The 22,227-nt window shown below is 54.3% G+C and overlaps 1 long non-coding RNA gene across 1 annotated transcript; it reads left to right on the forward strand.

Moving 5' to 3' along the window:
- The first annotated feature begins 7,708 nt into the window (after positions 1 to 7,708).
- Positions 7,709 to 11,114, forward strand: LOC130542309 (uncharacterized). Its single transcript, XR_008956784.1, has 2 exons — positions 7,709 to 8,044; positions 10,569 to 11,114. It is a non-coding gene; the product is annotated as an uncharacterized LOC130542309 (long non-coding RNA).
- Positions 11,115 to 22,227: the final 11,113 nt, after the last annotated feature.

The following is a 22,227-nucleotide window of genomic DNA, read 5'->3' on the forward strand; positions in this document are numbered from 1 at the left end:
GAGGGCCCTCGTGACATGCTGTCCCCTGACATTGCTTTGTCCTACTCTTGCCCATTCATCCTAACACTCAGCTGTAGTGTCTCCTCCTCCAGGAAGCCCTCCCTGATACTTAGGTTAGTCACCCCCCTCCCCTTGGAGCTTTTGCTGCACCCTGGGAATGCCTCTGGATTGTCACTGCTGATTTATGTGCCACTTCTCACCTCTAAGGTCCTGTGAGAGCGTAAGTCTCTGGAGGGCAGGCAGGGGCGCCCCCAACCATCTCCCTCTGTTGCCTTCCCTGACAGGTGGGACTTTGCCTATCTCAACCTCTGTTGTTTCCTTGGGGCCCAGAACACTGCAGGGCACAAAGCAGGGTGAAGAACACTGGCTGGCAGAAGGAAGGGCGGGAGAAGCGGGAAAGGAAGGGCGTGGGGGAGAAATAAAGGGGCCTCCTTCCTGGCATGGGGAGGACAGGACGCAGAGAAGAAGCTTACAGATCTGTAGGTTACGAGAGGTGAGGGAAGCAGAAAGACTCAAACACTGAAAGTGGTCCCGCCGTGACCTACGATACGGGGCTTAATCAGGAACAAATTACTCCGTGCGCGCCAGGTAGATCCGAGAGCTCTTCACAGTATGCTCTCGAAAGAGCTTTCTGGAGCGAAACATTTCTCAGGAGGCTTATTTCATGCCGAGCCACGAACACTCAGCTTCCACAGGTCAGAGAGAACCCCAGCCCCTTGGTCTGGAAGAGAAGTGCTGCCCCCAGCCTGCATTTGGGCATTCGCTCCACCCAGGTGTATGACCTTGGACGGCTCACTCAGCCCTGCCGACCTCCAGCCCTGCCACGCTGGAAGTGCCGGATGGTGCGTCCCCTCCCTTTCTTGCAGCCGCGGGCCCGGGTCTGAGGTGAGGCCTGCCTCCTCCAGGATGTCACCGAGGTGGTCCTTCTCTGGACTTGAACAGCCACATCAACTTGGACTTCACGTGGGAGAGAAACCAGCTCTTCCAGGATGCTGGAAGGCTGAGTGCTGGGCTCTGAGGTCAGACCAGCTGGTCCAAATCCAAGCCTGTCTGTTCTAGAGCCATGCTGCTCGCAGTACTGGCCAGTGGCCGTGGCATCAGTGGGCAGTTACGGAAGAGCGGGCCCTGCCCAGGCTTGTAACGAATCTGACTCTGCAGTTGAGCAAGCACCCAAGGCGGCATGCGGGCACCTGTAGGTGTGAGAAACCCCGGCCCCGTAGGTGGCGGGGAGGCAGGTGTGGGATCCCAGCAGGGGTGACGCATGACCTTGCCAGGGTGCCTTTGACTCTGAGATACATCTCCATGTGGGAAAAACCAAAAACAGCAAACACACTTCTTGCCTCTGTGACCCAGCCCCTGCGCTGCAGCTCCCTGGGGCTGCAGTGACCTCCCCTGAAAAATGGGGGGACAGTGACAGCCCCCCAGAGTGCTACTGAAGATGGAAGGGAGTCGTGTGTATAATGGTGGCCAGCATGGTGGGGGAGGGGCTGCACTTGCCGTTCTCTCTGTAGGAAGCTTGTCCTGCCCTGCTTCTCCCTCCTTCGACGCTTCCCGACCTCCCTCCCCAGGCCCCCGCCACAGCCTCCGAAGCTGGCGTCTGCTGTCTCATCACCCTGCTTCTTTCCTTCGTAATATTTTGTTGCTATCACTTACTCATTGTTTTTGGCTGTCTCCCCAGTTGCACCCAGGAGCTCCCGAGGGCAGGGGCCTGGGGGTCTCATTCGCGGCTGTGTCTCAGTGCTCAGCACCCCAAGGAGGCACCCAGAGGAGCCTGACAGGTGCCTGCCGGATGAAGGGCCGGATGACGAGTGGGCCTGGCTTGTATCGGTCAGGATGGGCGAGGTGCTGTAACAAATAGGCCCCCGTCCCAGTGGCTTCACCCAGGAAGAGCTGGTTTCTCTCCCACGTGAAGTCCAAGTTGATGTGGCTGGTCTGGGGAGCTCCTCCGGGGAGGCGCTTCCTCTGAGTGGTGATGCGGGGATCCAGGCTTCTTCATCTGTGATGACGTCATCTACACACGGGGCTTCCAGGGTTCCCAGGGAAGGAGAGTGGGGGGGAAGGTCACCAAGTGATTCCCCAGCTCGGCCCAGAGGGGACCACATCATCTCCAGCCACGTTCCATGGACCACAGGTGCCAGCTGGCCCCACCTGGATGCATGGGGAGCTGGGCAGGGTCGTCCCAGCACCAGCCTTGCCCAGCACCAGCCTTGCCCAGAGAAAGGGGGTGTGAACTGGGGGACAGCAGCTCTGTCTGCCCCTCTGGTGGCGATGGATGACTCCTGTCACTTTCATTCTCTTCCTGAGACCCCTGGGCTCCGAGCCCTCTCTCTGCCTCTGCCTGATGTGATGCCTGGGTCAGAAGGGCAGGAAGAAAGGGGCAGTGACCTGGGAAGGGCTGCCCACACTGCTCCCCACTCTCGGCTGGGGAGGGAAGACGTGCTGGGCTGCTCCGAGCTGCCTATGTTGGAACCTTCTGTGTCTGCGGAGCTGCTAATTCCGGAGCCATCTGCCTGTGTTCCCAGCCCCAAAGCCCCGGGATAAATAAATTTTCTTCTGTGGTTTTTAAAGAAAGTTTTGAGGGAGTGAGGAGAGAGCGGAGGGAGGTCTCCGAATGACCTGTTCTCTCAGAAAGAGGCGCTGCCGGCCCAGGGCTGCCTAGGCAACCAGGAGGTCATGTGTATCTGCATTTTGCTAAGAGACTGAGTGGCCTGGAGGGGTGTCATTCCCGTGAATTCCTACCTCCCCCCACCAGACTGGGGGCTGCCTAGGGCTGAGTCACCTGTTCCCAGTGGCCAGCACAGGGCCTGGCACAGGACAGGTGTCCGTAAACCCTTGCCCAATAATGACAGAGTGAATGAATGAATGAACGGTGATGGAGGGTGGGGAGAGGGTGGGGTTGAACGGGATGTGATGGAAGCTGGCCACCGTGGTGTTAAGAGCTTTAATGTATTATCCAGGGGTAGGGACACTTCTGGGATGGCCTCCGGATCCCTAGCTCCTCGGATGGCAGGGTGGCAGGACCTGTGACTTGTTTCTAAGCACTAGAATACAGCAAAGATGATGGGATGTTACTTCCACGTTTTGATTACAAAAGACTGTGGCTTCTGTCCTGCTGTTCAACTCTTCCTACTGCTTTCTTCACTTGCACTCCTTGATGTGTAGGCTGCCGTGTAGGAGACACCCCCGTGGCAAGGACTGAAGGCTGCCTCCAGCCACCAGCCACCCATGGCCGGACCCGAGGCCCGCGGTCCATGAGCCCTCAAGGAACGGTCCTGCCAACCAGCGCATGAGCTCGGGAGCACCAGCGATGGGACGGACAGAAACCCCTGTGTCCAGGCCTGGGTCAGCTCGGGGCTCTCCAGCGGTGCTGGCTTCCTGTCAGAGACCCTCCAGGGGCTCTCAGGAACCTCGGGGAGACCCATGGATGGGAACTATCGTGTGATTGTTTCCAACAGTCCTAGTACTTAGTGTCCCTCTGGCTCCGTCGGGTGCGGGAACAGCTGCGGCAGGGGCTGTCCGAGGAGGGGGTCTGCACCAGGCCGCTCCCTGGAATGTGGGGCCCAGGATTCAGCACCAGCTAGGCTCTGTGAGGTGGGTGCTCCACTGTGTCTCTGAGCGCCCCCCTTTCCCATGCCCCCCTACCCCCTCACCCCTGCTCTCCCAGGCTCGGCTCACCCGCATTCATCCTGCATGCTGCTTCTGCCGGCAACAGGTGCCCAGTGGGGTACCCGGCTGGGGACGAGGGGCTGAAGGGCGTGGGCTGGGGACGGTGACCCGGGCTCCCGGGAGAGCCCCTTGTGGGGCCCCGGTGCATCAGTGCGGGAACCGGTACTGACATGGGCAAATGACAGATGACAGATGATAGCCGACCTGTGTCCAGGGCCGGCTGCAGCTCGGGGACTGTGTTGTCCATTTTCCGGGCACTTCTCATTCTGTCCTCAAATCGTTATCCCCGTCTGTGGCAGGAAAGCTGAGGCCCGGGGCGGGAAGTGCTTTGCCCAAGACGGCACAGCAAGGAAGCCGCTGAGCCAGAAGTCGAAGCCCGGGAGCCTGTGCCCTTAATGCTCTGTATCACATCCCTTCCGTGAGGCCCCACAACAGACCCAGCGTCGGGCAGGAGGCAGCGGATCCCAGCATCCGCCACCATCTCAGGCACCCCTGCGTGAGCAGGTCGGAGCCCAGGGACCAGCTGCCTGATGGGAGGAGCTCAGAGCCAGGAAGAGGTGCGGCTGAGAAGCCTAGCCTGCTGGTGGCTGAGGGACTGCCTCCGGGTGCCACCGGCACAGGGACACATCCCTTATTCACCCTCGTCTGAGCTGCCCTCCCTTCCTTCCCCTCCCAGGGAGAACAGCTCTGCGAAATCAGTCACCTCTGGTTCCCACGGAGCCTGGGAGGTGTCCCAGGACTGGGTGGGGTGGTGTCCCTGCGCCCTGGGGACAGCAGCCACCTTGTCCTGCAGCCTGCACGTCGGGATGTAGAGCAGGTGGGGAAGGGAGCCCCCCCCTTCTCCGAGCGGAGACACTTCACCTCGGGAAGATAGGGAGGCCTGACCCATCAGCAGCTTCACAGTGTAGACAGGGGATGAAGTGCTTTCAACGCTCAGCGTCTCAGACACTCACTGTCTATCTCGGGAAACCAAGTGGTTTTCTTTTTTTTTCCTCTCCCCTTTACTCTGCTGTAAGCTGTCTCGGGGAGTAGCACAGGAGAGGTGAGGGCTTGGCACACAGGGAAAACACGTGTGTAGAAGATTCAATCAGGTTCCCGGGTCTCACGTCAGGCTGAGCAGAGCCAAGGGTAGGGGACGGGGGGTGGGGTGGGGACAGGACACAGGCCAAGGGGTGGGCGGGGCAGGCAGACCCAGTGGGGCCAGGTGGAAGAGGGGGTGATGCGGCTCGGGGTGGAGGGGGGCGCCCACGGTGCAGGCTTGTTCAGGTCTTCCAGCTTAGGGCAGTGGTTGGGGAAGGAGGTGACAAACATGTAGGGCAGAACGGCCCTGAAACCAGGTCATGAGGGGGGACTCTGCAGGGCCACGGGAAACAGGACTGTGGGTCCCCTCTAGACCTCACTCTGAGACCCTGGGATTCTCTGCCCAGATGGCCTGGAGCCCAGCTTCGGGCACCTGCCTCCCCTCTTGCCCAGGTCTGGGATCCTGAGGTGGCCCTGAGGGTGAAAGCCCCCAGACTATGCACCCCAGGCCCAGCCCAAGAGGCAGAGAGGGGCAGCTTTTGCAATAGGGTGAGTCACTAAGTCTATGGTCAAATTAAACCCCAGCCCCAGCGGTATTGTGACATCTCTGCTTCTGTCCCCACTGGCAGGGACCAAGCTCACTGGGTTCTCTCTCCTCCTCTGAGTTCAACACGGGCCTGGCTCCAAGTGGGGACCCTGTGAGAGCTTGTTCGGGGGTCATCGGAGAGGAGCAAAGGCTGTCCCGAGGGCACCCAGCGATGGGATGGACAGAAACCCCTGTGTCCAGGCCTGGGTCAGCTCGGGGCTCTCCAGCGGTGCTGGCTTCCTGTCAGAGACCCTCCAGGGGCTCTCAGGAACCTCGGGGAGACCCATGGATGGGAACTATCGTGTGATTGTTTCCAACAGTCCTAGTACTTAGTGTCCCTCTGGCTCCGTCGGGTGCGGGAACAGCTGCAGCAGGGGCTGTCCGAGGAGGGGGTCTGCACCAGGCTGCTCCCTGGAATGTGGGGTCCAGGATCCAGCACCAGCTAGGTTCTGCGAGGTGGGCGCTCCGCTGTGTCTGAGTGCCCCCCTTTCCCATGCCCCCCTACCCTGTCACCCCTGCTCTCCTGGGAGATGCAGCGGCCTCTACTGCCCATCAGGCCTTGAAGAGACTCGGGTCTCTCCTCCAGGCGTGCTCCCGGCCCAGCTGCCAGGGAAGTGGGAGGCGGCTCAGCGTTCTGCTTGAAAATATGTAAGCAGCTCTTCACCGTTGCTGGTGGCGGCAGTGGCTCTTGCAGCTGAACCACACCCCTGTCGCCCACAGTGATCACCTTTGGAGGTTCTCTCTGGAGGGACCCGAGCGGGCTGAGGAAGTGTGAAGGCTCTGGGGCAGCCCCGCTGCACCACTGTGAGCCCCACTTTCTCTGAGTCACTCTCTCCACCTCTGCAAAATGGAGCTCCTCATCCCTGCCCGCAGGATGGGGGAGGACCCAGCGTGCTGCTGTCCCCTGCATGCCCTCGTCCCCTGCGTGCCCTCCAGACCCACCTCACCGCCTCCCCGCTCTGTGGCCGGAGACCCTGCAGGGGTGAGACACTGTGCCTTCCCCATATCTCTCTCCGTTCCACCATCGGGCCGTCTGGGCTTGGCGTGGAGGGGCCACCAAGGCCCTTTTAGCTTGACGGTGAGAGAGTGCCTTCTTTCTTACTGAGCGGCAGCCTCTTGCCTGAGCCCCAGCCACTGCACTGCAGCCTCATGAGCCTGTGGGACACACTCAGGAGCCCCTGAACCCCCCCCCCCAACTGATTTCCTGGAGCTGCTGGCGGGAGAAAACCCACCAGTGACTAAGGACCTGCTGTCTGCAGCCTGGGCTCCCAGGGACAGACATGGGCTGTGTCCTCTGAGGTCGCATGTGGGCAGGAGGGAGGGAGGTGGGAACCCAGAGGGCAGACACTGGACACATGGGGACCTCCGGGAGCAGGATGCTTACCTGGGAGGTCTGGAGACAGCTCGGGGTGCACGGTCTCTGAGTGGAAGGCAGCGCTGGGCGTCGGCCTGTCAGCACCGGCAATCATTAGCACCCTAAGAAAGACCTCGTCATTTCTCCCAGGGCCCGGGCGCCCTTTGGAAGAAGGGCTGTTTGCTGCCAGATCAGCCCCTGAAGACGCGTTTGTCACAGGCGATGTGCAAATCCATGTTTGGCCCATTTAAGAGACGTGATTTATCCGCTTGACTGGCCTTCACGCGCCTTCTCCAGACTCTCAAAATGTGGCTGCTGTTAGGGGCCCAGAGAGGAGCCGTAAACCACGCCGGGTGAGGCTGCTGCCGCGGGCCTGTGGGCGCTGAGGTGCCTCCTGCCGCAGAGAAGAGCCCAGGGAGGGACGGGGACCACGCTGCTCCGGACAGGGGTCGGTCCCCTGGGAGAAAACGCGTGACGCTGGAGAAGGGCCAGCTCGGGTCCGCTCCTGGCACCAGGCTCACTGAGGCCCTACTGTGTGCAGACCTGCGTGGGGTCTTGGGGTGCACGGTGAACAGAGAGAGCCCGTGTCTGGAGCGGGGAGGCAGGACGGGACAGGTGAGCACTGCAGGACGGGAGTGCACCAGGCGGGAGAGGCCTGGGAAGAAAGTTGTGCAGGGTGACCTGTGGAGCCTGGCTCTGGACGGGGTCCGCAGTGTGCCTGGTGAGGGGGCACGTCAGTGAAGGTCTTTGAGCCTTTTCCACCTTTGAGCTGAGGCCCGAAGAAGGAGGAGGAGTAGACATTGGAATATCAGAGAGAGAGCCGGCCAGGCTCCAGGCAAGGGCATCCCTGGGCCCAGGCCCCAAGGGGCAAAGGAGCTGGCAGTGGGAGCTGAGAAGTTGGAGCGGTTAGCTCCACCTGGTGGGAGCAGAAAGGATTTCAGCCAGGAGGTGACCGTTTGAGTGACACTGATGAGTGCTGACAGCGTCACCAGGTGGGGAGAGCCAGGAGAGAAAGAGACAGACAGAAAGGTTCCAGAGCTGGGCGGGTACACAACATGGTGGAGCAAGCGTCATGGCTGGAGGGCTTCCATGTGACGCAGGAGGTGTCCTGGGATGAACGTGAGGGGCTGGGACTCTCTCCTCAGACAAGGACACCCGCTGTGGAAGCAGCAGGCAAATTACAGTCCTCGAGGCTGTCTGGCCCTATAGCTTCCAGGCCCCTTCCAGCTCCAGAATGCTGCGAGCCAGCAGGGCCAGCTGGGGCTCTCGCGGAATGCCGGTGGACAGACTGCTCCGTGGGGCTGCATCTGTTTTTGTTTTCCTGTCCTCACCCCAGCCATCCAGAGGACCTTCCGCTGCTCCTGCACCCTGGGGAGCAGCCCCGGAAAGCCAGCTTCAAATAACCAGCCCCGAACCAGGTCAGCCCTCCTCTCCTGTTTTAGATCAACCCAGCCGGGCTTCCTGTTGGGGGTAGCAGACGCTCATGTCTCTCCTGGGCTCGCTAGATTGGTAAGGCCCTGCGACTTTCCCAGCAGGCGACCGAGGGAAAAGTTTTCAGAATGTCAGGCCCTTTGATGGAGAAAGTCTGCCTAATAAATAATTAGGCTTCCTGAGAACCAGTGCTCCCAGCAAAGCAGAGCTTCGGAGCGCTCCTATGGAGGGAAGGAAAGCCTCTCCTTCAAGATGAGGCAGGAAAGGCAAGAGGGCTGGGGTGGGAAAAGCCTGGCCACACCCGGGGTGGGGGGCGGTGCAGGGGGGCACCTGCTTCAGGTAAGGATGCCGTACCTGACAGCTGCTCTCACTGCCAAGTGCCTAATGATCAGGATTCCATTTCACCCTTGAAGGACCCCGTGTGGTGGGAGTGCAGCCCCCATTGGACAGACAGGGAAACTGAGGCATAGGTAAGCCAAGCCCTTCTGTGAGGTGAGGGCATGGCCCCTGGCCCGTCACCGTTCCCCTCTCCGCTCGCCTGGCAGGGCTCATGCACCAGCAGGATCCTGGAGTGTCAGGTCCTCCAGCACCTGAAATCTGTGCCCCTGCGCGGTCGGGATCCTGAAGACGCGAGCTTGAATCCCAGGTCCTTGCTGCTCTGGAAAAATGCAGATACTAATCCCAAGGTTATAGTCTGTCATGGGGGTTGCAAGCCAGACGTGTGTGACGTGTGGAGCGTAGGGTCCTGCACAAAGTCGGTACTCGGGAACCGTGCAGACCGCTCTAACAAACCAGCCCCCCAACCCCAAGATGTAGAACGGCTCCAGCGCAACAAAGTTGTACGTAGACTCCCAAGCAAGTCGTGCCACACGGTGGCAGGAGGCTGGGTCAGAGAACTCTTCTCCGGGGAGACACCCACCAATCAGGACGCAGTGTCTGTCTCGCTAACCTGCTCTCCTAGTGCCTGCTCGGTTCGCATACTTCAGGGAAGCCAGCTGCTGGGCAGGAAAGGCCCCCGTGGCGAGGAACAGAGGGCAGGACGCGGCAGAAAGGGAAGGAACTCATGGGAGGTCCTCAAAAGCCTGAAGTGGATGTGACATATGTCACTTCTGCTCACGTTCTGCCGTCTGGGATATAGTCATGTGGTCCCGCCTACCTGGGGAGGGGGCTGGGCAATGGAGTCTTGCTGTGTGCCCAGGGAGAAGAAGAACCGTATTTGGTGAACAGGTGGATGGTCTCTGCCACCCCAGGAAAGGTGAAATGAGGTCCCAGGAGACCCAGCAGGTTAAGAGCAGAACCCAGGCTCCTGAGTGTGCAGTAGGGCCCCAGGCTCTTCCCTCCACACGTCACACCAGAATGAGGCAGAGTCACAGGACTGGCCGGTGGACCAGACACAAAGACCCACCCGAGCAAGGGGAAGGAAGGCTACAGATGGTCAACGCGTTGTCTCTGTCACCTTGCCGGAATCATGGGTGGGGGGGCAGGGCCCTAGCTCCAGGGCTCTTGGCTGTGAAGTTGGTCCAGATGCAGAGTTGGCCTCACAGCCCCTTGGGATTAGTTTCTTTATTTGTCAGATAAGACTGCAGCAAGAGGACACACCACGTGGGGTCACCTGAGGGTGAAGTGAGATCTTTGATGACCTCCTAACTTGCCTTTCCCTCTTCTCTTGGGTCCTGCTCCTCTGCTGGGAGGATCTGAGGTGGTCAACCTAAGGTACTTTGGATGCTGTTGGTGCTGGGTACTTTCTTTCCAGGGGTGTATGGACTCAACAAGAAGCCCATGACTAGGGAAAATGATCATACAATTCAGTGATTTCAAATCCCTGCCATCAGATCAATGAGGACAATGACCCTTGAAGACGGGACACCTCATAAATGCGTGTAACCCCAACCCCGAAATCCCACCTCTAAGAATTTAACCATTGGAAACAGAGATGTACATGGAGAGCATTTCCATGTAGGATGCTGGTTACGACCGCTAACGCTGGACATAACCGTGTGATATAATTGTGTGTCAGCACGGGAGTTGGGTAAAATTATGGATGGCCCATCCGTTCAGTGGGAAAGTAGTGGCGATGATCCCACAATTGAGAATCATTGTGTAGAACGTGTGAAAGGCAAGGGAAAATTTTGTGACATGGAAGTCAACGTAATCAGAAAATTCTAGAACAGAATGTGTAGTGTGCCCTCCTTGTTGTGGGAAAAACATAAACGCATAAACACAGGTTTGACAGAGTTATTTTTGGTGGTGGCATTATGAGTGTATAATTTTTCTGAGAGAAAGAAAATATTCTTCACATGAGGGTTAGCATTTCATTGTCCCCAGGACTGGATGATATCTAAGGACAAGGAGATCACGAAGTCTTGTGACTTGAAGTATTGGACATTCACAGTGTCTAAACAGGAGCTGAAATCACTGGCGGAAGGTCAGGATTTCTTTTGCCTTTGAGATCCGTGAGAGTTAGTTGTTGATTAAAACGTGTCTTCGATTTTGGCTTTCTTCTCACTGCAGTCCAGTTATACCTTCCGGAGTGAATAAGGACGTCCTCTTGATTGAGTACCTGTGACGCTTCTCCATCACACTGCATCAGTCAGCGATCGCTGTGTAACAACCAACCACAAAGTCTGAGTGACGTACAACCAGACGTGCATGTTTCTCACACGTGTGCAGGTTAGCTGGGAGGTTCTGAGCTGCAGGTTTTGGCTACAAGTCAGCATCTTCTGGTGACAATGGCAGAGGGACCCCGGTCCACATTTCACTGGATGAAAGAAGTGACGGGCCAAGTCCAACGCCATGAGGTCCGGAGGTTCGCTTTGCCTTCCGTGAGAGAAACCACACAGTCACGTGGCGGAGTGCCCAGGTACAGGGAGAGGTGAAGCCTGGAACCTACCACGAGCGTCCACGAACGGTCGCTTTGGTCGGGTCATGCTGTGAGCTGCTTGAAACACTGTGTACCCGTTTAAGATAACATTATTCCCCCACCGATTTGAAAGGTGATTCTTTTAAAAGTATAATACGAATGCAAAGAAAATTAAAATTACTGTAATTCCATGATCTGCAGATGGCCTGTTAAGATTTTGCCGCATTCCCTTGAAGGACACCCGCCCATCTGCACACGCAAATAAACACCAGCATCTAGGTATATAACAAAAGCAGCATCACATTTTATTTGGTTTTTACCCTGCCTTTTTTTTTTCAACCGAATCTCATTCTGTGAGCTTTTCCTTGCATTATTAAATATTCTTTAGAAACAGGCTTTTCACGGATGTACAATAATTTACTGCAAAGAGGTAATGCTACTTGGGCAGACAATCTCCCATGGTTAGATGATATGTAGGCTCTTCAGATTGCATCCCACTACAAATGACGTTATAATGAGCATCATGGAATACAGTAGTCATCGACATATACTGAGCTTTTCATACGCCTGTCTCCGTGCTCAGCACGTCCCATGTGCGACCTCATGTGCGCCTCAAGTTTCCTTCTCCAGCAGGTATCCCCATTTACAGATGATGAAACCAGGGCCACAGAGACGATAGGAACTTGCTCAGGGTCACACAGCAACTATATCACTGGAGGAGCTGAGACAAAAATTTGGATCTGATTAGTTATATAAAACCCATGCTCTCAACCACCCAGGTAACCTCCCTTTCTGTGTACCTCCCTGATGATTGCTTTGGGGCTGATTTCTAGAAGTAAGATCGCTGGGTTTGCAGACTTTAAGGATCACAGGGCATATTGCCAACACACCTTCCAGAAAGAGGTCAATTCAAACTGCAACCAACAGTCTGTTCACTCACAGTGTTAACTGTGTGCTGGGCGCTGTTATAGGTGCTGAAGACACAGTGACGACAAGAAAGGCACAGCCCCAGCCCTCCCGGGGCTGCTGGGGTCCCGACTCCCGGGGGAGGGGGGAGGGGACATATACAGAAGAGAGAACGTTATACATTCAGATAAATAAACAGAGCTGAGGGGTGCAACAGTGACTGCGGTGGGCCTTGGGGTGCGTGGAAAGGGGTAGGAATATCCCAGAGGCCTTCTCAGAGGAGGTAGCCTTAAGCTGAGCTCTGAATGACCAGAAAGGAAAATATGGGAAGGAATTTTCCAGGCAAGAAATACAGTAAATGCAAATTCATCAAGGTGGGACCGAGCTCAGCAGTTTGCGGAAGGGGAGAAGACGGACTTCTCTGCATTGGGGTGAAGGCTGGGGGGCATCAGTGGGCAGGGAAGGATCAAGGAGGCCTTGCAGACCATGGGGAGGAGATTAAGTTTTATTCCAAGTGAGGTGGAAAGCCCTGGAAGGCAGTGGCATTATGGGTCTGAAAATTATGCCATTTGGGGAATCCTCTTTAAGAAAAGGGCATAGCCCCATGAAAGGTATTAAGGAGGGCACGTATTGCGTGGAGCATTGGGTGTTATAGGCAAACAACGAATCGTGGAACACGACATCAAAAACTAATGATGTGCTGCATGGTGACTAACAACATAATAAAAGAAAGAAAGAAAAGGACATAGAATTAGGAATCAAATTCCTTATGCAATTTAATATCTATTTAGAATGAGAAAATAGATCACAATAAATTGCAGATTTCAAAAAGCCAACAATTACCGAAAACATCGCAAAATGTAGGAAAATCCCCCTTTATTTTTTTACTTAGCATCCTGACACGGCCTCGCGGCTTTCTCTCCCCCCTGAATTGTTTGGGCTGCGTTCTCTTTATTCCCGTCTTCATAAAACAATGATTTGGTAATATCATTTTCTGTGGAGAGACTAGAAAGTTAAATCAGGTTTTCCTCCCACGGTCTGAGCATAATGGCTTTCTCCGTTGACTCTGTCAACGTTTTTCTCACCTTCGCATCTCACGCTGGATTATGTCATGCAAATGTTCAGGATTCTTGTCAAATTGGGGGAAGCTGTCAAGCTTCTTTACAAACCCACAGTAAGCTTGCAGGGCACAGCCAGCTCTCCTCACAGTTATAATCCTAATCAATCTTGGAATTGACAATGCTTATGAGCCGGATTGCTTCACAGCGGTGTGGGGGGTGAGAGTCTCTGGCCCTTCAGCTTACCTTTAGCCTCAGGTAAAGCCCCCTGTGTCTGGAGGGTTCTCACAGGGGAGGAGATGGTCTGACCACCGGCTGCTGAGCAGAGAGCAGCAGACTCTGGGGGCGGGAGGGGGGAGCGGGGAGCCAGGTAGGGGCCGAGGGCAGGCTCCCCGCTAGCACGTTCTGAGACGTTTGAGGGGTGTTGATCTGGGGAAGCAGAGGGAAGGCCTCGAACAGGATCTGTACTATGTCTGTTGTTTGACTTCTTGCTTTCTCCCATGTTCCCTGGGGACTGAGGCCTGGGCATGCCACCTCCCCGCCCACCGCGGCTCCTCACGCGGAGGGGTGCAGAATCAGAGCCGCACCCCTGCCCCAGTGAGTACAATCGAAGGAACCAACAGGATGTCATAAAGACTCCTGCGATGAGGGGCTGACCAGACGAAAGCAGGTTGGTCACCTAATAGGCCTGAACAGGGACTCAAGGGGGCGGCCAGGCCACAGCGGAGTAGAGGGGAGACTCACCGTGCCCACGGGCTGAAGGATGCCGCTGGTGCCCCAGGACCAGCGCTCCCCGTGATATTTCCCGGCGCTCAGGCAGGGCTCTGCCAGCTGCCCACTGATGGCCGAAGGCCAGGAGGATTTCAAAATAGGTTTGACGGCAGTAGGGAAACTCCATCTCTCACTCCCCAGCCAGGGAATTAAGGTATTTTCATCAGGTCAATCTGTCACGTTGTTTAAGGAGAAGGAGAGCTCTGTGAGGTTGACCGAGTGGACGGTGGGTGTCTCTGCATTTGGGCTGAGGCTGGGGGTCATCAGTGTCCCGAGTGGCCTCTGTCAGCTTTGAAGCCACTGTTCTTCTCCCCTCGGGCCCTTCCCACTCTGCAGGGCCCATGCAGGCGGGGCCGAGCATGGGACTGGGGGTGTGCGGGGCTCCGGGCAGGGGAGGAATGCCCTGAGAGACATGGCGATGTTTGTTTTAGTTTTAGGACGGAAACTCGCTGAAAACAGCAAAAAAAAAAAAAAAAAAAAACCACAACAATGAAAACCTGGAGGAAAAAAAGCTCCGTCTTTCATGATCCAAGTTGAACCAGGGGTTGAGCGGCTGGGGATCCGAGGGTAAGGCCAGTTCTGTGGTTTTACATTGGCAGGGAAGGCTATGCCTCGTTGACGAGCTGATGGCTACGGATTGAGTTGGTCTCCCCCACATTCATATTCACGGTGGAATATGAATAACCCCTTCAGTATCTCAGAAGACGACCTTGTTGGGAGAGAAGCTCTTTACAGCGGCGACCAAGTTGAAAGGAGGTTGTCAATCCACTGTGCCTGGTGTCCTCACAGAAAGGGCAATCCTGAGACAGGCCCCTACAGGGCGAGTGCCATGGGCGGAGGACGACAGACATGGGGGTGACACGTCGGCAAGCCAAAAGACACCACAAGTTGCCGGGGACCCACCAGGAGAGGGGAGAGGCTAGGACAGACTCTCCTCACTGCCACACGAGGAGCCAGCCCTGGCAGCACCTTGACCTCGGGCTTGCGGCCTCGGGAACTATGAGATGGTGCATGTCTGCTGCATAAGCCTCCCCATGTGTGGTGCCATTGTTGAGCCCAGCAAACGAATATGGTGACACTGGGCGGCAGACTTGAAGCAGGAGGGGAAGTCGGCCAGGCAGATGTTGGAGAACATTCCAGGCAGAGGAATGGCCAGTGCAGAGGTGCAGAGAGCAAGGAGGAGGGCTGGCTGCAGTGGTTGGGGGTGGGCATATGGACCATGGAGGGCCTCACGGGCCTCTGTGTACCTTGGGGCTCCACGCTGAGAGCAACGGGGAGCCACAGCAGGCTGTGGACCTCCCATTTTTTTCTTAAGTAGGCTCCACACCCAGCATAGAGCTCAAACCCACGAACCTGAGCTCAAGACCTGAGCTGAGATCAAGAGTCAGACGCTTAACCGACTGAGCCATCCCAGCGCCCCAAGGGCCCCCGTCCCCATTCCACAGGCCCACAGCGCTTGCAGGGCTGAGAAGAGCGCACGGGTGAGGGGGAAGCCAGGGGACCAGGCAGGGGGTTATTGCTGTGATGCAGGAGAGAATAAGGGTGGTGTGGAGCCAGGTGGCGCAGGGCAGGTGGTGATGGGCGTCAGGCTCTGGGCCTGTGCTGAGAGAGGAGCCACCAGGGTTGGGGGCGGGGACGTGGAGTAAGGGTGACTGCACAGCTCCCAGTCCAATCCATTCTCAGGATGGAATTGATCAGCAGTCAGGAAAGATGAAATCTAACCTCCATAGTCCTTGAGGGCCAGGCAGTGACCTTCTGATTGGAGAGAGGACAGGTGAGTTTGTGGGACTCAGTTCTGCAAGTCAGCATGGCGGGGTGATGAGACAAGGGGGCATCGGGCTGGCAAACCATTGACATTCTCCATCCCTGGTCCCTGGAAACGAGGCCTGGAGGAGGGAGAAGGGGGGACACCTGAACTGGACACCTAACGGTCTTTTCAGGGGCGCATCCACCTCCCAGCCCTGGAAACTGAGCTCGGCCTTCAAGGCAAAAGAAGTGATGCATTGGCTCTGCAGGTGTTTGAGACGATGAGCCCAAATCGAGTTTAAGGACTACTCAGCTCACTGATCCCCCAAATAAATGGCCACCCCACTCGAGATGAGGAATGAGCCGTGAACAGTAGCACGGCACCCCCGCGCAGGAAATGCCTCCCCGCTAACAAGAAAAATGGGACATGAGCAAAGACTAAAGGGCTTGCCTCCTAAGAGGGATTACCCAGGAACCGGAGTGGAGTGACTAACGCCCAAACAAAACCAGAACTAAAACTGAAGGAGTCGAGGTTCAAAGGAGATTCTCAATGAAAGTTATAACATGAGAGAAGAACAATGAGCTGGCCTCCCTTGTACAAGAGAAATGAAACAATGAAAACATTACGGAGATGAATGTCCACATAAAAACCAACCAAAAGATAAATCACCGCTGGAAATTCCACCAGGGAAATGGAGAATCAGCCTCAGAAAAATCTCTCAAGTCAAAATGGAGAAGAAGCAAGTGATAGGAACAAATGAGGCCAGGATGGGGGACGTGGAAGACGGAGCAAGCCGGGGGGCATGCGTCACGTTGCTGAGGAACAGGACACACACACACACACACACACACACACACACACACACACGCAGTTTTCAAAGAATTCCACCAAGTTCCATTGCATCAGCTCACATTTAAGGGGCACCTGCTTTGTGGTTGGGAGTTCAGCATCGAGTCGACTTTGTGCCAGCTCTCGGCAAGTAATTCACATGGTTTGACTCAAATAGGAGAAATAGGAGAAATGGTAAAAATCAAGGTAGGACTGGCTCCTCTGGCGAGGTGGGCAGCCACAGTGCAGTGTGTGTGTGTGTGTGTGTGTGTGTGTGTGTGTGTGTGATCAGCAGGCTGGGAGTGAGCCCTTCACAACCAGCAAATGATGGAGCCAGCATTCAAAGCCAAGTATGTTCGCTGCCAAGTCCATCCCCTTTCTCCTTGAACACGCTGCCTCCAGCCTCACATCACTTCCGAAGGGAAGTACCAGCGACAAGAAATCCTGGGTGTCTTGTCATAAGGGCTTGTCACGAGGGGTCTGGGGCTTACTGGGGTGGGGAGGGCGGCAGGACTGGTACCCGTGGGATGGGCGCAGGTGTGTAAAGACTGTGGAGGGCCTGTTTCCAAGCCCATGCAAGTGGGGCTTCCAGGAACGGTGAGCACGTCCGTCAGGCACACTCGTGCTCCAAGACAAAGGCTACTTAAAAGCTGAACAAGGGAGCGTCCCTCAAACAGCGGGGCGGGGGGGGGGCGGGATGTGCCCACCAGGAGACCAGGGCCACAGAACAGTGGGGAAGGCAGCAGCGGTGAGAGGGGGCAGTGCGGAGGAAGGTCGGGGGAGGGGGGGGCGGGGACAGGTCTGCTACAGAAAGGGCATGGCAGAGAGCCGCGTGTGAGGAACAGAAGAGCCACGCAGGCTGCTGCCTCGGCCGGAAGTGGGCAGCGGGGTTTCGGGCCCCTGCTCAGACCATCTGTTGCAGCTGCAAGCACGTAAGAGACTAAGAATGATCAAGCTGTAGCTGTGAGTGGACACGGATGCATGGAATCCAACGGTACTTGGAGTCTGGCACTGGGTCCCTTAGAGTTTGTCCAAAACTCTCATCCACTTTCCGGCAGTAATGAGATCTTGCTTGCTTCCAGTGCCCTGGGCCCTCTTTGCCTCGAACCCTGATCTAAGTACCCAGGTTCCTCCCTTGGGATCTCAATCTCTGAATTCCACACTCATTACTAGACTGAGAAGCGGGAGCCGAGGAAGGAACCTGGGGAAACGCCTTCAGAGTGGACTCAGGGAAGGAGACAGAACCTGGGTGGGCAGATGGAAGGGGAAGGCCAGGAGAGTCGGGGGCACAGAAGCCGGGGCAGAGGGTTGGGAAGAGGCATTAAGTTCTAGGAGGCTGTGGGCCAAAGTGAGGATTTGGGGATGAGAGGTCATAATTGAGAAGGAAGTCTCAGCAGCACAGTGGGGTCAGAGGGCAATTTGCAAGAGGGTAAGAAGCAGGTGGGCCCCCAGCATTCAGGCCCCAGCCCTCCACCCCACCCCACCCCACCCCACCCCACCCCACCCCACTGGCACGCCTCGGACCACCTGCTCCAGTGGGACAACCCTTCTGCCCCTCCCACTCACTTTCCCACACAGCCTTCTCTGCACGTCTGTGCTGGGCTTTCCTTCTGCGATACCGTCCTGCCCTCTCACCACCAAATCTTGTACCAGAACCCAGAATCTTAGTATTGCAAGAGACTTTAGAAATCCCTCAGTAATCATCTTCTTCATGCCACATCCAAAGAAACTGAGGGCCAGAGAGCAACGAGACACGTACCAGATCATCCAGGGTATGTCCGTCATCCGTTGTCACAATGTGGCTGCAAAACAAATCCACCCAAGCTCGATGGCTTAAGACAGCAATCATCGCTTTTCACCATGTCTGTGGGGTGGCAGCCAGGGCTCTACTGATCTTGGTTAGGCTGGGCCAGGCTCGGCTCCAAACACAGGTTCAGGTCGGGTCGGATCGGGTCGGCTCCATGAGTGTCTCATTCCTCGGAGACCAGCCGGCCAGCCAGAGCATCATCCTCTCGTGGGGCCAGCAGAAGCACAGGAGGGCAAGCTCTGTCACATGCATTGAAAGTCTATGCCTGAATCACTTCTGCTGATGTTTCATTGGCCAAGGGAGCCATATGACCAAGCCCAAAGTCGAAGGACTGTTACACAGCGTTACCCACAATGTCGATACACGAAGGATTTTCATGAAACAACCAGTGCTCGCTGCTCAAACAGGCAATCCACAAAAGGAGATTCAAATAGCCAATAAACAGATGAAAAGATGTTTAATTTCTCTGCTTATCAAAGAAATGCATATGCAAAGAGAAGTTTACTTTCCACTCCCCAGATAGGTAAAGATTAAGAAAATTGACAACCACTTAACTTATTGGAAAATGGGCACCCTCGGGCACCAATGATGGCAGCGCTAATGGATTCGACCTTTTCAGGAAGGCAGGTCGGGGTAGGTGTCAAAATGTAAAATGAGCGCGCCTTTTATCCTGGTAATCTCACTCCTAAGGGATTTATTATGGGAGCGGTCACATGAATTAGCAAAAAAAGAGGTGTGCCGCAGCGGTTGGTTGGAGCACGGTTTATTTTATAAGATCAAATAGCCATAAATAGGGAATTGATTTGTTAAATGAGGGCAAATCTATAAAATGGAATACGATGCAATGATCTAAAATGATGTAATTCTGCAACTAGCTAAGGGAAAAAAAAAACATCCACAGCACCTTGTTGGAAAAACAAACAAGCAAACAGAACAACAACACCCAGAAGTAGGTACAAACCCAGAAACCCATTTATCGGTATCGAGAAATATAAAAAAGGACCTTGAACAAAGTATTAGCACGGGGTCTACTTCAGTGGTATGATTCGGGGAACTTTCTACTTCTTTGTGCTTTTCCCTAATGTCTGAAGTGCTTATAATAAAACATGTACTATTTTATAAAAACAAAACTAAATGAAATGAAACTAGTTTAAACATGTTTGCTCTGAAAACGACTAGAACAATGATGATAAGTCACAGTAGATTTTAAACAGAAAAATAAATATCTTTACCATTAATCTTCTTTTTTAGTTGGTTGTCTGTTAACTTACACGAGATGATTTTAAAAGGTACTTTCGTTATCCCTGCTTTGGGATTCAATAGAAATTTTAATTCTACCATATATTTTGAAAGTTCTTTATTTCATGCTCTTTACTTTTGAGGGGGGAAGGCGCTGTCTGCCGATTACTTCCAGGTCAGAAGCTGTCACTTCTGACCTGTTTCTGCCCCGCGATCATATTCTTTTTTTTTTTTTAAAGATTTTATTTATTCATTTGACAGAGATAGAGACAGCCAGCGAGAGAGGGAACACAAGCAGGGGGAGTGGGAGAGGAAGAAGCAGGCTCCCAGCAGAAGAGCCTGATGTGGGGCTCGATCCCATAACGCCGGGATCACGCCCTGAGCCGAAGGCAGACGCTTAACCGCTGAGCCACCCAGGCGCCCCTATGCCCCGCGATCATATTCTGAGCACAATCGCTGGTATACAAGTACATACATTCAGAGACAGCTCCCAACGTATGCCGGTTCCAGGACGAGCTAACATTGATCGGATATTTACGATGTCCTAAGGTGTCACGTTCTTTGCTTCATTCGCTGTTCATGCCTCCTCGATGATGGGGGCATGATTATTTATGAGGAAACTAAGGACTGAGCCATTTAAGGGACTAGAACCCAGCAGTTCGCAAGTGAGTGAGCTCTAGCAAGAGTGACACCCCACCCCAAAGTTCCAAGAAATGACAGAAGCTACCAAGAACTAAATCCAGTAAACTAGGTGCGAGGCCTTCAGGGAGAAAATCATAAAACATTACTGAAGGATATAAAAGAAAATCTGAATAGAGGGAGAAATAGAACGTGCTAGTGGGTGGGAAGGACCAATAACCTAAAAGATGTCAATGACGCCTCCAGCTAATCTGTAAATGTAATGCAGTTACAAGGTGTAAAATCCCAGCAGAGCTTCAAGGGGGACATGGTGGGCTGATTCAAAAGCTGACGTGGGAAATAATCTTGGAGATCAAAGACAGCTTAGCCTCCCATCACCAAGATTTACGGTAAAGCGCTTGTGTTTTGGAACAGGTGGTGTTTGCCTAGCGTAGGGCGGAGAGGCCAATGGAGACAGAAACAGACCTGGACGGGCCCCGGAGCTCCCAATACAGCAGAGGAGATGCTGTAGAGAAGGGGGGAAAGATAGACGCCCGGCAGTCAAGAGTACTAGGAAATGGGCTGTATGTGGTGGAAATGCTGATGCCTGACACCGAAGGTAACTGTATAAAGTCTAACTTTCCTGGGAAAACTACCAGAAATAACACTTTGAAACAACAGAACAAAAATTAAGAGTGTCTTCACGACCCGAGGTGGGAAAGGATTTCTCAAACAAAACATGCAAAATCAAGAGAGGCTCAACCACCTCGCCGGCAATCAGAGGAAGACAGATTCACCGAAGAGGGATGTGTCATCGCATGTTCTCACGCGCGGCAGGTGGAAATGTAAATTGTTGCAAACACTGTGAGACTTGGCAACATCTTCTGAAGCGGCAGCCACCGGCGTGCAGAGACTCAGCAACTCCAGGGCTGGGAAGAAACCACAGAGCGGCTCAGACACGTGGGCACCAGAAGACACAGGCAGACACGCTCCTGAACCACTGTGCGTGGTAGTGACCACGGAACACCCTTGGTGTCCACCACCGGGAGCGTGACTATGCCCATGTGGCATCAGCATAAAAGGGCAAGCCACAGAGCCGTGAACACAGTGGGTTATGTCTGCCGATACCCACACACGCGAATCTTCTCGACATCACGGGGAGTGGAAGACGTGTGTCAGTATAGAGCAGGGCTTCTGGTGTTCCTGTCTCTGCTGCCTTAACCTCTCTGTTCCTCCGTGTCCTCGCTGGGGATAGGAACGGGTTGTGGTGAGCAGTGAACGGGTTCCTGCAGGCAAACACGGTAGAACGGCACTTGGGGCACGAAATGCACTTGGCAAACATTAGCTCTTGTGGAGACCTGCGAAGACGGTACTGTAGAAATTGTGGTGACCTCTGCGGACAGAGGATGAGAATGGGATGGGCTTCAGGGGTCAACAGCACCTGAAACATTGTATTTCCTTAAAATAAATAAGAATAAAAAGTAAGGATAAACAGCATAAGAGAGTTCCTTCATGGTGACGTAAGATTTTGTATCTTGATCGTGGTGGTGATTCTATGAATCTACACACGTGATTATAACTGCATAGAACTTCACACACACACACACACACACACAGTCACGCAAACACACGTAAGTGAGTGCCTATAAGAACAGGTGAAATCTCAGTAACGCCTGCGCTCTAGTTCATGGTATCATGCCGACGGCGGTCGGGCTCCTAGCTTAGATGGTTCTATTATAGCTGTGTGAGATGTGCCATCGGGGGGAGCCGGTAGGGGGACCCAGGACTTCTCTGTACTGTTTTTGCAACTTCCTGTGAGTCTATAGTTATTGCAAGGTTAAAAGCTATTTCAAAATTAGGGAGAAGAAAGGGATCTGAGGTAAATAAGCACACTTCAAAATCTCTTTGGTTTTTGAGTATTTGCGGTAGTAATAATATAAAAATAATTATTCCTGTATTCCCTTATGCCAGGAGGAGATTCATATCTATCAACAACTCGGTGGAGCAGGTGCTCGTATTATTACCTTATTATACACAGTGAGGCTAATGCACAGAGAGGGGAAGTAACTCGCTCATGATCACACAGCTCCCTCTTTATGGCAATGGATTCCAACCCAAGCTGCCTCGCTGCTGAGTCAGGGCTCTCAACGGCTTGCTGCACTGTAGCACCTCTGTATTTTTATTCCATGTAGTTCTCGGTGATATATTTAAATTATTCCAGTTTTTTAAAAATGAAAAAAATATTGGAAAATATTTTTCAAGGCGGGAATAATCAACTTGGGTTAGAGAGTACCTGTAAGAATTCAGGGATGCTTTAATAGAGAGTAGTCAAGTCT

This window comes from Ursus arctos, unplaced genomic scaffold, assembly GCF_023065955.2.
Source record: "Ursus arctos isolate Adak ecotype North America unplaced genomic scaffold, UrsArc2.0 scaffold_32, whole genome shotgun sequence".
Classification (NCBI taxonomy): domain Eukaryota; kingdom Metazoa; phylum Chordata; class Mammalia; order Carnivora; family Ursidae; genus Ursus; species Ursus arctos.